Raw genomic sequence first — 13,461 nt, forward strand, 5'->3', positions numbered from 1 at the left:
CAACTATCCCAGCTTATTCACTGAAGACGGTGGTAGTAGAATGGGGGAAGATGAAGCTGAAGAAGAGCTCATTTTCGATGAGCCGATTTTTGATGACCCGGATGACGATTTGGGTCGGGCCATTCTTGATGCGAAGATGAACTGCGGAAATGAAAAGGAGAGGTTGAAGTTGGAGAAAATGTTAGAGGATCACAACAAACTGTTGTACCCAAATTGCGAAAATGGTCAGAAAAAGCTGGGTACCACGCTGGAATTGCTGCAGTGGAAGGCAGAGAATGGTACTTCTGACAAGGGATTTGAAAAGTTGCTGAAAATAATAAAGAAGATGCTTCCAGGGGAGAACGTGTTGCCCTCTAGCACGTACGAAGCAAAGAAGGTTGTCTGCCCTCTAGGATTAGAGGTGCAAAAGATACATGCATGCATCAATGACCGCATCCTCTACCGCGGGAGTACGAGAATTTGAATGCATGCCCGGTATGTAGTGCATTGAGGTATAAGATCAAAGCGAGATGACCCCGGCGATGTTGAGGGTGAGTCCACCCCTGTGAAGAGGGTTCTGCGAAGGTGATGTGGTATGCTCCTATAATACCACGGTTGAAACGTTTGTTCCAGAACAAAGAGCATGCCAAGTTGTTGCGATGGCACAAAGAGGACCGTAAGAAAGATGTGATGCTGAGACACCCCGCTGACGGGTCGCAGTGGAGAAAAATCGACAGAGAGTTCAAGTCATTTTCAGATGACGCAAGGAACTTAAGATTTGGTCTAAGTACAGATGGCTTTAATCCTTTCGGGAGCAGTAGCTCCAGCCATAGCACTGCCGGTGACTCTATGTATCTATAACCTTCCTCCTTGGTTGTGCATGAAGCGGAAGTTCATTATGATGCCGTGCTCATCCAGGGCCCGAAGCAACCCGGCAACGACATTGATGTGTACCCGAGGCCATTGGTTGAAGAACTTTTAGAGTTGTGGCGTGACGAAGGTGTACCTGTGTGGGATGAGCACGAACAAAAGGAATTTAACCTACGAGCGTTGTTATTTGTAACCATCAATGATTGGCCTGCTCTTGGTAACATTTCAGGGCAGTCAAACAAGGGATACAATGCATGCACACACTGTTTAGGTGAGACTGATAGTATTTATTTGGGAAACAAGAATGTGTACTGGGCATCGTCGATTTCTTCCAAAACAACATCACGTAAGAAAGAGAGGAAAGCATTTCGGAGGTGAGTGCAGATAACCGAACCAAGCCTACCCGCCCTACGGGGGAAGTTATATCTGATATGGTCAAGGATTGATAAGTGATCTTTGGACAGGGGCCTGGCGGACAATCTGCTCCGCATGATGTTGACGGACACGTACCCATGTGGAAGAAGAAGTCGATATTTTGGGAGCTACCCTACTGGAAATTCTTAGAGGTTCACTCGCAATCGACGTGATGCACGTGACGAAAAATCTTTGCGTGAACTCGCTAAACTTCTTGGGCGTGTATGGGAAGACAAAAGATACACCGGATGCACGGCAGGACCAGCAAAGTATCCACGAAGGAAACAACCTGAATCCAGAGAAGTATCAAGGTCCTGCCAGCTATGCTCTTACCAAAGAGGAGAAGGAGATCTTTTTTGAAGTCCCGAGTAGCATCAAGGTCCCGTCTCGGCTTCTCGTCGAATATAAAGGGAATAATAAACATGTCGGAGAAAAAGTTTCAAAACCTAAAGTCTCATGACTGCCACGTGATTATGACACAATTACTTCCGGTTGCATTGAGGGGGCTTCTCGCCGGAAAATGTTCGAGTACCCATTGTGAAGCTATGTGCGTTCCTCAATGCAATTTCTCGAAGGTGATCAATCCACTTACTCTACAAAATTTACTGAAGGATGTGGTACAATGTCTAGTCATCTTCGAGTTTGTGTTACCACCATCCTTCTTCAATATTATGACACATCTCCTAGTTCACCCGGTCGAAGAGATTGGCGTTCTCGGTCCTGTATTTCTACACAACATGTTCCCCTTTGAGAGATTCATGGGAGTCTTAAAGAAGTACGTTCATAACCGTGCTAGGCCAGAAGGAAGCATCTCCAAGGGCTATGGAACAGAGGAGGTCATTGAGTTTTGTGTTGACTTTATTCCTGACCTTAAGCCGATCGGTGTTCCTGAATCGCGCTATGAGGGGAGACTGCGTGGAAAAGGCACGCTAGGAAAGAAATCAGCAACGTGTATGGACGGACATTCTTTCACTCAAGCACACTACACAGTTCTACTTAATTCCATCTTGGTGGCTCCGTACAAAGAGGAACACAAGGAGATCTTACGCTCTAAATACCCGGAGCAACGTGAAGATTGGATTGATGGAGAACACATGAAGACTTTCGGCGGTTGGTTGCAAACACGTCTCATGAATGTCACCGATGACGAGCAGCTGTACTTGTTGGCCAAGCAACCATCTTCTACTATATCGACTTTTCAAGGGTACGAGATTAATGGGAACACATTTTACACTTTCGCCCAAGACAAAAAGAGCACCAACCAAAACAGTGGTGTCCGCTTTGATGCAGAAGATGGCAATGGGAACAAGGTCACATATTATGGGTACATAGAGGAGATATGGGAACTTGACTATGGACCTAATTTCAAGGTCCCTTTGTTCCGGTGTAAATGGTTCAACCTGAAAGACGGGGTACAGGTAGACCCGCAAAGACGGAATGACTACAAAGTGGATTTCAAGAATCTTGGGTACGACACCGAACCATTCGTCCTAGCCGGTGAAGTGGCTCAGGTTTTTTATGTGAAGGATATGTCTAGCAAACCGAAAAAAAGGAAAGAAAGGCAAGAGGACACATCATACGATGAGCCAAAGCGGCACATAGTTCTTTCAGAAAAAGAAACATCGTGGGAGTAGAGGACAAGACAGACATGTCGAAGATTATAATAAGTTTGACGATATTCCACCCTTCAAGGTAAAAATTGACCCAAGCATCATCTTAAACAATGAAGATTGTCCATGGTTGCGTCGCAGTAAGAAGAAAGGGAAACGAGCGAAGAAAACTCAGAAGACTAGCTAGCTACATATAGGGATCATAACTTGTGTATCTCAATATGGAAATCACTTTTGTGTAATGATGTTACTGTATGTAAGATATTAACAATGGAGATGGTTGGCTTGTTTTACTAGTTAAGTCACGCGGGCTTGCAGGGAAATTTTTCCGAGGCGGAACTTCCGAATATGCCATATATAGGGCATGTGCACCAAGGGCATATTCGAGAAGTTCCGCCACGGGAGATTTCCCAACCCTTTCCGCAACATTGTTAGAGGAGATGGAGTCTTCCACGGGCTTGCAGAGGGAAATAATTCCGAGGCGGAACTTCCGAATATGCCATATATAGGGCATGTGCACCAAGGGCATATTCGAGAAGTTCCGCCACGGGAGATTTCCCAACCCTTTCCGCAACATTGTTAGAGGAGATGGAGTCTTCCACGGGCTTGCAGGAAAAATTCGAGGCGGAACTTCCGAAGATGCCATAGGGCGTGTGCACCAAGGGCATCTTCGACAAGTTCCGCCACGGGAGATTTCCCAACCCTTTCCCCAACATTTGTTAGAGGAGATGGAGTCTTCCACGGGCTTGCAGGGAAATTTTTCCGAGGCGGAACTTCCGAAGATGCCATAGGGCGTGTGCACCAAGGGCATCTTCGACAAGTTCCGCCACGGGAGATTTCCCAACCCTTTCCTCCATCCATGGTGATGAAACTCTCCATCCATGTTGGCTTGTTGAGCTGCTTCCCATGGTGTATCGATGCTCCTTTTATAGGCAGAGCGTCCTTATCCTGCCGACAGCTTTAGTACCGGTTGTAGACACGAACCGGTACTAAAGGTTACCCACGCGTCCTTATCCCACCGACAGAGCGTCGTGCGCTACATACTTTATCTCATCGAGCAGGGCGTCCTTATCCCGCCGACAGCTTTAGTACCGGTTGCACCCACCAACCGGTACTAAAGGTTACCCACGCGTCCTTATCTTGCCGACAGCTTTAGTACCGGTTGCACCCACCAACCGGTACTAAAGGTTACCCACGCGTCCTTATCCCACCGACAGGGCGTCGTGCGCTACATACTTTATCTCATCGAGCAGGGCGTCCTTATCCCGCCGACAGCTTTAGTACCGGTTGCACCCACCAACCGGTACTAAAGGTTTGCCTCGATCTGTCTTCCCGCCTATTTTCTTCCCGCGCTTTCCACCGGTTCCCGCCTCTGTCTTCCCGCCATTTTTTCACTATATATATGTAGGCTTGGCCACCATTTACATATCACATCTAGACTCATATCTGCAAACCTCATCATTCTCTCCCATGGCTTCCATCGCATCTCTAACCCCCGGGAGGCGGAGGCGCTTTGCGCCTCGAACTACCCCTCGCCCGCCGGGCTACCGCGTCCCGACCGGCTGGTTTCTAAGCGTCGGAGGCGTAGCGGTCGCTCCTGTCCCTATAGGTGTGGCGCGCGTGTTGGCCATCACGATCCACTACTACTTCGAGCTCACGCCGAGCAGCGGAGGAATCCCCGGTGGCATCCCGACTACAGCCCGACTTGGGAAAGCTTCTTCATCAATCGGCGTGAGAGGGCGCTGCTGTGCACGAGGAGGGCGGCCCGCCTCCTCCGAACTTCAACGAGGCCGGCCGTCGGCTGTGGTGGCGCGGCCGGACTCTCCAGGGCGTCATGGCCTACCGTGGCCCCCGCCTGCGCTACCCTCAGTCCCAGCCCACGCGTGCTCACCCGCCGACGTTCGAGTACCGCGACCCCGATGCCAGCGACGATGATGACGGCGACTACGACGACTACAGTGGCGAGTACTACAGGGCTAGGCAGGAGTATGACTGAATGACTCCCCAGTAGAATTTGGTCATGTATCTTTAATTTTCAGTTAAGCTATGTACTTTTAATTCGAGTTCAATCGTAATAAAATTTCATTCCCGCCCTTTCTTTCCCGCCTTTTTCCGTCGTACGTGGCGGGAAAGTTTCCCGCGCGGACGGCGTCGTGGCAAGAGTAAAGAATAGAAATAGATAATATATAGAAAAGAATTAGAAAATATATAGAAAAGAAATATAAAAAAGGATATAGAAAACAAATAGAAAAGAAAACAAACGGAAATAGAAAAAGAAATAGAAAAGAAATAGAGAAGAAAAGAAACAGAAAATAAAAAGAAAAGAAAAGAAACACAAAAGAAAAGAAAAAAAACATAAAAGAAAAGAAAGAAGAAACAGAAAACAAAATAAATAGAAAAGAAATATAAAAGAAAAGAAACACAAAAGAAAGGGGAACGAAAATGAAAAGAAAAGAAATAGAAAATGAAAAGAAATAGAAAATGAAAAGAAAAGAAATAGAAAATGAAAATGAAAAGAAATAGAAAATGAGAAGAAAAGAAAAGAAACACAAAATAAAAGGAAAAAGAAACAGAAAAGAAAGAAGAAAATAGTAAAAGAAAAAAGAAACAGCAAAAGAAAAGAAAACAGTAAAAGAAAAAAGAAAACATCCCCAGTGGCATCCCGACTACAGCCCGACTTGGGAAAGCTTCTTCATCAATCGGCGTGAGAGGGCGCTTTCCAGGCATGAGGAGGGCGGTCCGCCTCCTTCGAACTTCAACGAGGCCGGCCGTCGGGCCGTGGTGGCGCGGCCGGACTCTCCAGGGCGTCATGGCCTACCGTGGCCCCCGCTCGCGCTACCCTCGTCCCAGCCCACGCGTGCTCACCCGCCGACCGGAGAGTACCGCGACCCCGATGCCAGCGACGATGATGACGGCGACTACGACGACTACAGTGGCGACTACTACAGGGCTAGGCAGGAGTATGACTGAAGAATGACTCCAACAGTAGAATTTGGCCATCTATCTTTAATTTTCAGTTAAGCTATGTACTTTTAATTCGAGTTCAATCGTAATAAAATTTTATTCCCGCCCTTTCTTTCCCGCCTTTTTCCGTCGTACGTGGCGGGAAAGTTTCCCGCGCGGACCGCGTCGTGGCAAGAGTAAAGAATAGAAATAGATAATATATAGAAAAGAATTAGAAAAAAAATAGAAAAAAAATATAAAAAAGGATATAGAAAACAAATAGAAAAGAAAACAAACGGAAATAGAAAAAGAAATAGAAAAGAAATAGAAAAGAAATAGAAAAGAAAAGAAATAGAAAATAAAAAGAAAAGAAAAGAAACACAAAAGAAAAGAAAAAAACAGAAAAGAAAAGAAAAGAAAGAAGAAACAGAAAACAAAATAAATAGAAAAGAAATATAAAAGAAATATAAAAAAGGATATAGAAAAGAAATAGAAAATAAAACAAACGGAAATAGAAAAAGAAATAGAAAACAAATACAAAAGAAAAGAAATAGAAAAATAAAAAGAAAAGAAAAGAAACACAAAGAGAAAAGAAAAAGAAACAGAAAAGAAAGAAAAACAGAAAATAAAAAGAAATAGAAAAGAAACAAAGAAAAGAAAAGAAAACAAGAAAAACAAAAAGAAAACAAAACAAAACCCCGTTGGTACCGGATGGTACCACCAACCGGTACGAAAGGACTTACATACCGGTGGGTGGTACCAACCGGTACCAAAGGGTACTCCTCCGTATAACACTTAGGCGTGGCCAAACTTGGCCAAAAAACAGCACACACCGACGCGCGCACACAGGAGCCCACGCGCCGCCGCCGTCGCCGTAGCCCGCAGCTCCACGCGCCGCCGCCGTCGCCATCGCCCGAAGCTCCACGCGCCGCCGCCGTCGCCGCCGTAGCCCGCAGCAGCAGCCGGTCCGCCAAGCCGCAGCAGCAGCCGGGTCGCCGTCGTCGCCGCGCATCGACGCCCGCCGCTCCACCCTTTCCCCGCGCCGGCAACCGAGGTGAGGACCTCCCTCTCCCTCCTCGCCTTGCCTCCCTCACCCCGCCTCCTCACGTCGCCTCCCTAGCCGCCGCGCTTCGCGGGAGGAGCCCGCGCACGCGCGACGATCGCCGCGGTGAGCTCGTGCCGGCCTCCTCACGCACGCCTGCGGCATGTTCGACGAAATGCCGCGCTGCCGTGCGGAGGGTAGGCGCCGGCCAGGCCACCCCGCCCTTCACCTCGACGACCAGCAGCAAGAGCCGGTCGCCAAGCCGCAGCCGGCCCGGTCTTGGCGACGGCCTTGGCGACGGCCTTGGCGTCGGCCTTGGAGGCGAGGCAGTACAAGTCCGGCCCGATGGCGGCCCCGGAAGATGGCCGTGAGCGCGGCGCCCGCGGTGTGCGCCGTGTGCCGAGCAGCCGACGGCGGTGAGGGTGTGCTGTGGCGCCGGGCCGGCCGTGAAGGAGAGCCAGGCATTCGAATTTTGTTTCCAATTTTGCATAGAAAGAATGACACAATGACACAGCTTACTTTCCAATTTTGATGAAGTTCAAATTTCAAATAGGGATTTTGATTATTAATCATATTTTAAAATTTTAGGCGGAGAAAAAATCAAGTTTTCAATGGGTAACTTTGAAGCTTTCCCTTTTATGCATCAATAGAGAGAAGAGCGAGAGGAAGAGCGCCGAGTGTTAGGGTTAGGGTCGAGAAAAAGAGAGAAGAGCGTGAGGCGGAGCGCGAGTGTTAGGGTTAGGGTCGAGAAAAAGAGAGAAGAGCGAGAGGAAGAGCGGCGAGTGTTAGGGTTAGGGTCGAGAAAAGAGAGAAGAGCGAGAGGAAGAGCGCCGAGTGTTAGGGTTAGGGTCGAGAAAAGAGAGAAGAGCGAGAGGAAGAGCGCCGAGTGTTAGGGTTAGGGTCGAGAAAAAGAGAGAAGAGCCAGAGGAGGAGCGCCGAGTGTTAGGGTTAGGGTTTTTTTGCTTTCTTCATTTCAATTGTTATCCATCTAGCAATCTGTTATATGATCATTACATGATGAATGAAATACAATTGCTTTCTTAATTTTGCAGTGACATTGAGGTATGGAGGACGGCACCTTCGTCCGAGATGAGGAGGGGGAAGAAGCGGTGCAGCGATTGATCTATGAGAGTGCCCGTGGTCCTAACCCGACGATGGAGATGACAACGAGTACGCCGACTTTCTGAATGATTTTGGCGAGGGACTTGAGTCTGAACAAGTTAGAAAAGACAATGAAGTGTCCATCACAAACTCCGGCGAGGTGTATATCTATGTATCAATTAGTCTGTGTTCATCCCTAGATGCATTCATTTATTTGTATTGCACTTATTAACGAATAATTTTTTCTTTTAGCCTTCGGATCATCGAGCAAGTCTGTTAGAACAAAACGAGGCCCGACGCTGGTGCTAAAGGGCGAGGGCAGGTTAGCCCTCACGGCATTCAAGGCTAATGGTGAACCAGTGGAGCCCAAGGAGTTTTGCCGCAAATTTACAAGTCAATCCGGAGTTATTGTTAGGGACCATGTACCGATCAGCATTCAAGAGTGGCATAAGCCGAAGAACCCGGAGAGTGGTGCTACTTATGTCAACGACAAAGCATGAAAAAATTTCTTTGGGAAACGCCATCGACAAAGTTCAGCCTACCGGAAGACATGACGGAAGGCCGAAGGATAAAGTCAAGGAATGGACATGGAAGAAGATGGCCATACAATTCCGTAGCTTCAAGAAAAATTTATGGGACAAATATAAGAATGAAGATCCAAAGATTCGATGATAATCTAGTGAAGATAAAAGATCACCGGGCCGCATTTAAGGAGTATAAGAAATCGTCTAAGTTTGTGTCCCGATCGAAGAAAAATACCGAAAATGCTGCAAAGAAGAAACTTCCGCATCATTTGGGGTCGTGGCTACAAGAGTGCCATTCCGAAGTGGACAGCGTTTGAGAATAAACTGATGGATCATGGAATCACTCCACAGACATGGGACTGGCCCGAACGGTCCAAGTTCTGGTTGTTCGCTCATGGGGCAGGGTTGGACCCAAAGACAGGGTTGATCGTTGCGAAGGGAAAATGGAAGGAAAAAATTGAGGCAATTGTACCGAAGCTTGTAGATGCAATTGAAAAGGTCGAAAGGGAGAGTACATTCCCGATCGAGAGAATGACGAGCCGACACTCGCTCCGGGGAACCCCGAACATGTTGGACGGGTACGAGCTCGCCCAGGTCTCACCATGAAGGAAGCGTGGCCGGACAGCGCTGACACTTATAGAAGCCGTTCGCGAAAGAAGAAGAAGGACGCCGACATTGTAACGGAGTTGTTATCTAGGGTGGAGGCTCTTGAGAGAAATCAGAGGGCACCGGAGCAGCCGCTGTTTCTACAGGATCCACAAGCCGATGCTGCCCCATCTCAGCGAAGAAGCAGTGTCGGTTCCTCGCATCTTGACGGATGTGGAGGAAGCTACCCCGTGGATTATGTCACGGAGAAGACAGATTGCGAGCTACATATGTTAATCAGGACCGCGTCTCGTTAAGGTGGCGGTCGGCTATGTGTACCCAAGTGAAGATGGAGCAATGCACCATCATATGCCCATTCCACCTGGTTGTGTTCGTGTCGGGGTGGATGAAGTTGTTTCGGGGTTTGAAAAAGTGGAGCTTGATATTCCTAGAGGTGAAGATGAGAGGACACCGGGCGATGTCAAGCACGGTTTCGCCCTATGGCCGAAGAAGTACGTCGTCCTTTTGCAAAGGCCACCGACTCCTACACATGAGCAGCAAATGCCATCGACTCCTCCCGGTGGCAGTCCTGGTGAGCAGCCAAGTCCACACCTACCCGAGAGGGACCCCGCCGTGAGTCCACCATCTCGAGATCCTCCGCGTAAGACAGCGTCCGTTAAGCGGAACGGTACGCCGCCTAGGAAGAAAGCTAGAAAGGAGAAACAACTGCCGCCTCCCGAGAAGTTACCTTGGGAAAAACTCCGCAGGAAAACGCGGAGGCCGTTAAGGCCGAGGTGAAGAAATTTTTGCACCGAAAGTGCCGAGAGATACCTTTCGAGAAGACACTAGATCGGGAGAAAGTTGTGCGTACCGTTGACAATCTATATGACCCTGTACCATCGCCGCCATCCGACTATGCGCGTTCTATTGAAAGGTCGTATGACAAGATGATCGAGGCGACAAAACCCGTTAAATCGGGTATCAGGGAGATAAAAGGGATACACAGTGTCTACCAGCTCGGACAACAACCCGTTCAATCGGTCGCCCCTCTCAAGGTGTTTGACGGGAAGACCGTTCAAAGTTCTCGACAAGACGCAACTGATTACGCCTTAGCTGAACGAGCATATCAGTTTGTTCAAGGGAAAGATTTGGTCGAGAATCTCAGGAAGGTACCAACATGTATGCGTAACTTGCATTCGTGGTACCTTAAGGCCTCAAAGGAAGGGATCGAGACTATCATGGTGCGAGTTAGGGAAGAGCACTACTTCCAGGAGTACCGTGTGAACGTTGACTTCGCCGAACTCTTTCAGCTTATACAATCTCCGGGCCCTCGACAAATCAATCATCGCTTGCTATTGTCTCGTAAGTGATTTATTTATTTAATTTGAGAAGTCGTTCATTGTCTGCAGATTATAATCTTTTGTGCGCTATATTATGCAGATCGAAGATGCTCGAATGCAAAAGGGACGATATCACGTACATTGGGTTCATTGACCCGAACACAATGCATGTCAAAACCATAGATGATCCCCTCTATAACAAGGATACACCGCAGACTTTGCTAAGGTTTTTGAAGCGACAACGTGACAAAAAGCTAATACTTTGGCCTTACAACTTCGAGTGAGTCTTACTTGTCTTATAACACATTATATTTTGCTCACCGTATGTCAAAATTTTAACTAATGACTACATATTGAAACGTGCGTAGGTTTCACTTTATTCTTCTCGTCATCAATTTGGAAATTGGAGAAGTTGAAGTCTTGGACTCACTAACCAAAGAAAAGGATCTATACGTGTCTTGTTTTTTAATGCTCAGAAGGTAATTTGAATTCTTATCGGTTTGTTTCGTTAATTTCCTGCTTTGAACTAATTGATGACTCTTTTATGCATTTTCTTTTGTCGAGCAGCGTATGGCAAACTTTCATCAAGGAAGATACGTCCCGTGAATGGCCACCGAAGCTGCGATGGCGTGCGAAAGTAAGTAGTACTACCTAGGTCCACACACCTTTCAATTATCATACTTGACTATTGTTTGATTGAATTATATTCTTGTAAAGAAATGCCCGCAACAACCTCCGGGACCGATCTCTCGTGGATTCTTCGTTTGCGAGTTCATCCGCAGAATTGTCAACGAGAGAACGAATAATGAGAGAAATAAAGAGGTACAAAAACAATCTTCACAAATTTGTTTTGTTATCATAAGTTGTGCCGAGTTTCAGTAATAGTTGTTTCATGTATTCATTTGTATCTTATTCTTTTATAGTTGGCAAGAAAGCGGAACAAGCTCTCAATCGATGACCGCTTCATAGCAATAGGCGAGGAATTGGCGGGATTTTTCCTTCGGGACGTCATACCACCACTCGCAGAGCACCACAATGAATGAAGATGTACATGTTACATATATCGTTGACTCGAAGAGTACCACTATGCTACATGTAATAGACATATATAGAGTACGCCTCGGAGAGCACCACTATGCATGAAGATCGATCTTCATGCATAGTGCTACTTAATTTGCGATCTCATGCAATAACATGTGTGTTATATTATATGCACCAACTTGCTATGCATCATCTTGATCTTCATGTACTACCTAAACCCAAACGCGTTTCTGGTGCATCGACGCGATATGAATCAAACCGATATCCCTAAACCTCTCCAAAACCCTAAAAAGCCAATTCTCTGCCGCGGCAGAGATTTGGGAAAATTCCCTGCCGCGGGGGGAACCTTTGGTACCGGTTCGTATTACCAACCGGTACCAAAGATCCTCAGCCCTGAGCTCTCCTGGTGGCCCACGTGGAGGCCCGTTTTATACCGGTTCGTAAGCAACCGGTACGAAAGGGGGGGGGGCTTTAGTGCCGAATAATTTGTACCGGTTGCAAAACCGGTACGAATGGCCCTCTGGAACCGGTATAGATGACCGTTTTTCTACTAGTGGCATGGAAGAACTGCCCGTTTGCTTGGCAAGGTATATACAAAGGGCGTCATGGATATTGCAGTGTGGTGCTTGAAGCTGTGGCAGATTATAACATGTGGATTTGGCATTCTTTCTTTGGCATGGCGGGATCACACAATGATATCAACGTGTTGCAGCAGTCTCCGGTGTTCGGCAGACTAGTGGAAGAGCATTCTCCACCATGCAACTATGAGATCAATGGCCACCAATATACCAAAGGCTATTATCTAGCCGATGGTATATATCCAACATGGGCCACTTTTGTCAAAACAATATCGAATCCATCAGGTCTGAAGAATTCCCGCTTTGCTACGCGACAGGAGGCTTGCAGGAAGGATGTCGAGCGGGCACAATTTGCCATTGTCCGGTACCCTGCTCTAAGCTGGTCTCACGACCAAATGTGAGGTGATGCAGGCTTGTGTGATCATGCACAACATGATCATCGAGGATGACCGCAAGAATCATGCCAGGACACATGTTGGTCCCTATGAGTGTCAGGGCCCTCTTGCGGAGGTTGATCATGAGTTGCCTACAGATTTTGCTGATTTTCTCTCCATACACGCAGAGATCCGTGACAGCAATGTTCATGAACAAGTTCAAGCTGATCTCGTTGAGCATTTGTGGAGGATCAAAGGAAATACTGTGGCACCTTGATCTAGCATCTAGCCCTATTTATTATACGTGTTTACTTGTTTTATTGTTTGTTGTAATTTAATTTGAAAACAATCCTCGCAAACATTTTTATTCATATGCTATATTTGATAAATGGTTCTGTGTTTAAAAAAAGTATTTTAAATGTTTGGGGGCGGCGTTTGGGGGACGCGGCTGGGGAGCGACGTCCCCCAAACGCGGCATGAATAAAACACGTCCCCCAAACGCTCAATCCGGCGCGGTTTGGGGGACGCTTTGGGAAACGCGGCTGGAGATGCTCTAAGTTCTTCTAAAATTTTCGTCAAACTTTTATTTAACTTTCTAAAAAAATAGACCTTAAGCCTTAGAATGGAGGTAGTATCAAATAGGAACTAGACCATAATTGTGAGCGTTGCCGCGTCCGTCCACCTTATTGGAAGAACACTATAAATATTTTGGAATAATTAGAGTGGAGATTTGATACATGGGCACCAGTTATCCCCTTCTTTTTAAAAAATAAATATTGTATTTCTGCATTTCCAAAAAATTGGAAAAAATCAGGATGTAGCCAGTGATGTATACCACAAACATCGAAACTAGCTATTGAAAATGATGTGTATTTTGAACTACACAAAAATGGAAAAATGTGGATCTGAGTATCATATTTTTGAATCTCCACAAAATATCAGATTTTGTTGGTTTTGTGTAGAGCATAACAAAAAATCTCATTTCGATTTTGCATGCAAGTAGGATATATCATGAGAGTAGTGCTCTAATAAAAATCAACACGGACGATACGCCAGATGC

The 13,461-nt window shown here is 46.7% G+C and overlaps 1 long non-coding RNA gene across 1 annotated transcript; it reads left to right on the top strand.

Moving 5' to 3' along the window:
* The first annotated feature begins 10,580 nt into the window (after positions 1 to 10,580).
* On the top strand, positions 10,581 to 11,148 carry LOC139830472 (uncharacterized). The gene is made up of 4 exons (XR_011742472.1): positions 10,581 to 10,688; positions 10,777 to 10,887; positions 10,976 to 11,045; positions 11,126 to 11,148. It is a non-coding gene; the product is annotated as an uncharacterized lncRNA (long non-coding RNA).
* Positions 11,149 to 13,461: the final 2,313 nt, after the last annotated feature.

This window comes from Lolium perenne, chromosome 1, assembly GCF_019359855.2.
Source record: "Lolium perenne isolate Kyuss_39 chromosome 1, Kyuss_2.0, whole genome shotgun sequence".
In the NCBI taxonomy this organism is placed as follows: Eukaryota; Viridiplantae; Streptophyta; class Magnoliopsida; order Poales; family Poaceae; genus Lolium; species Lolium perenne.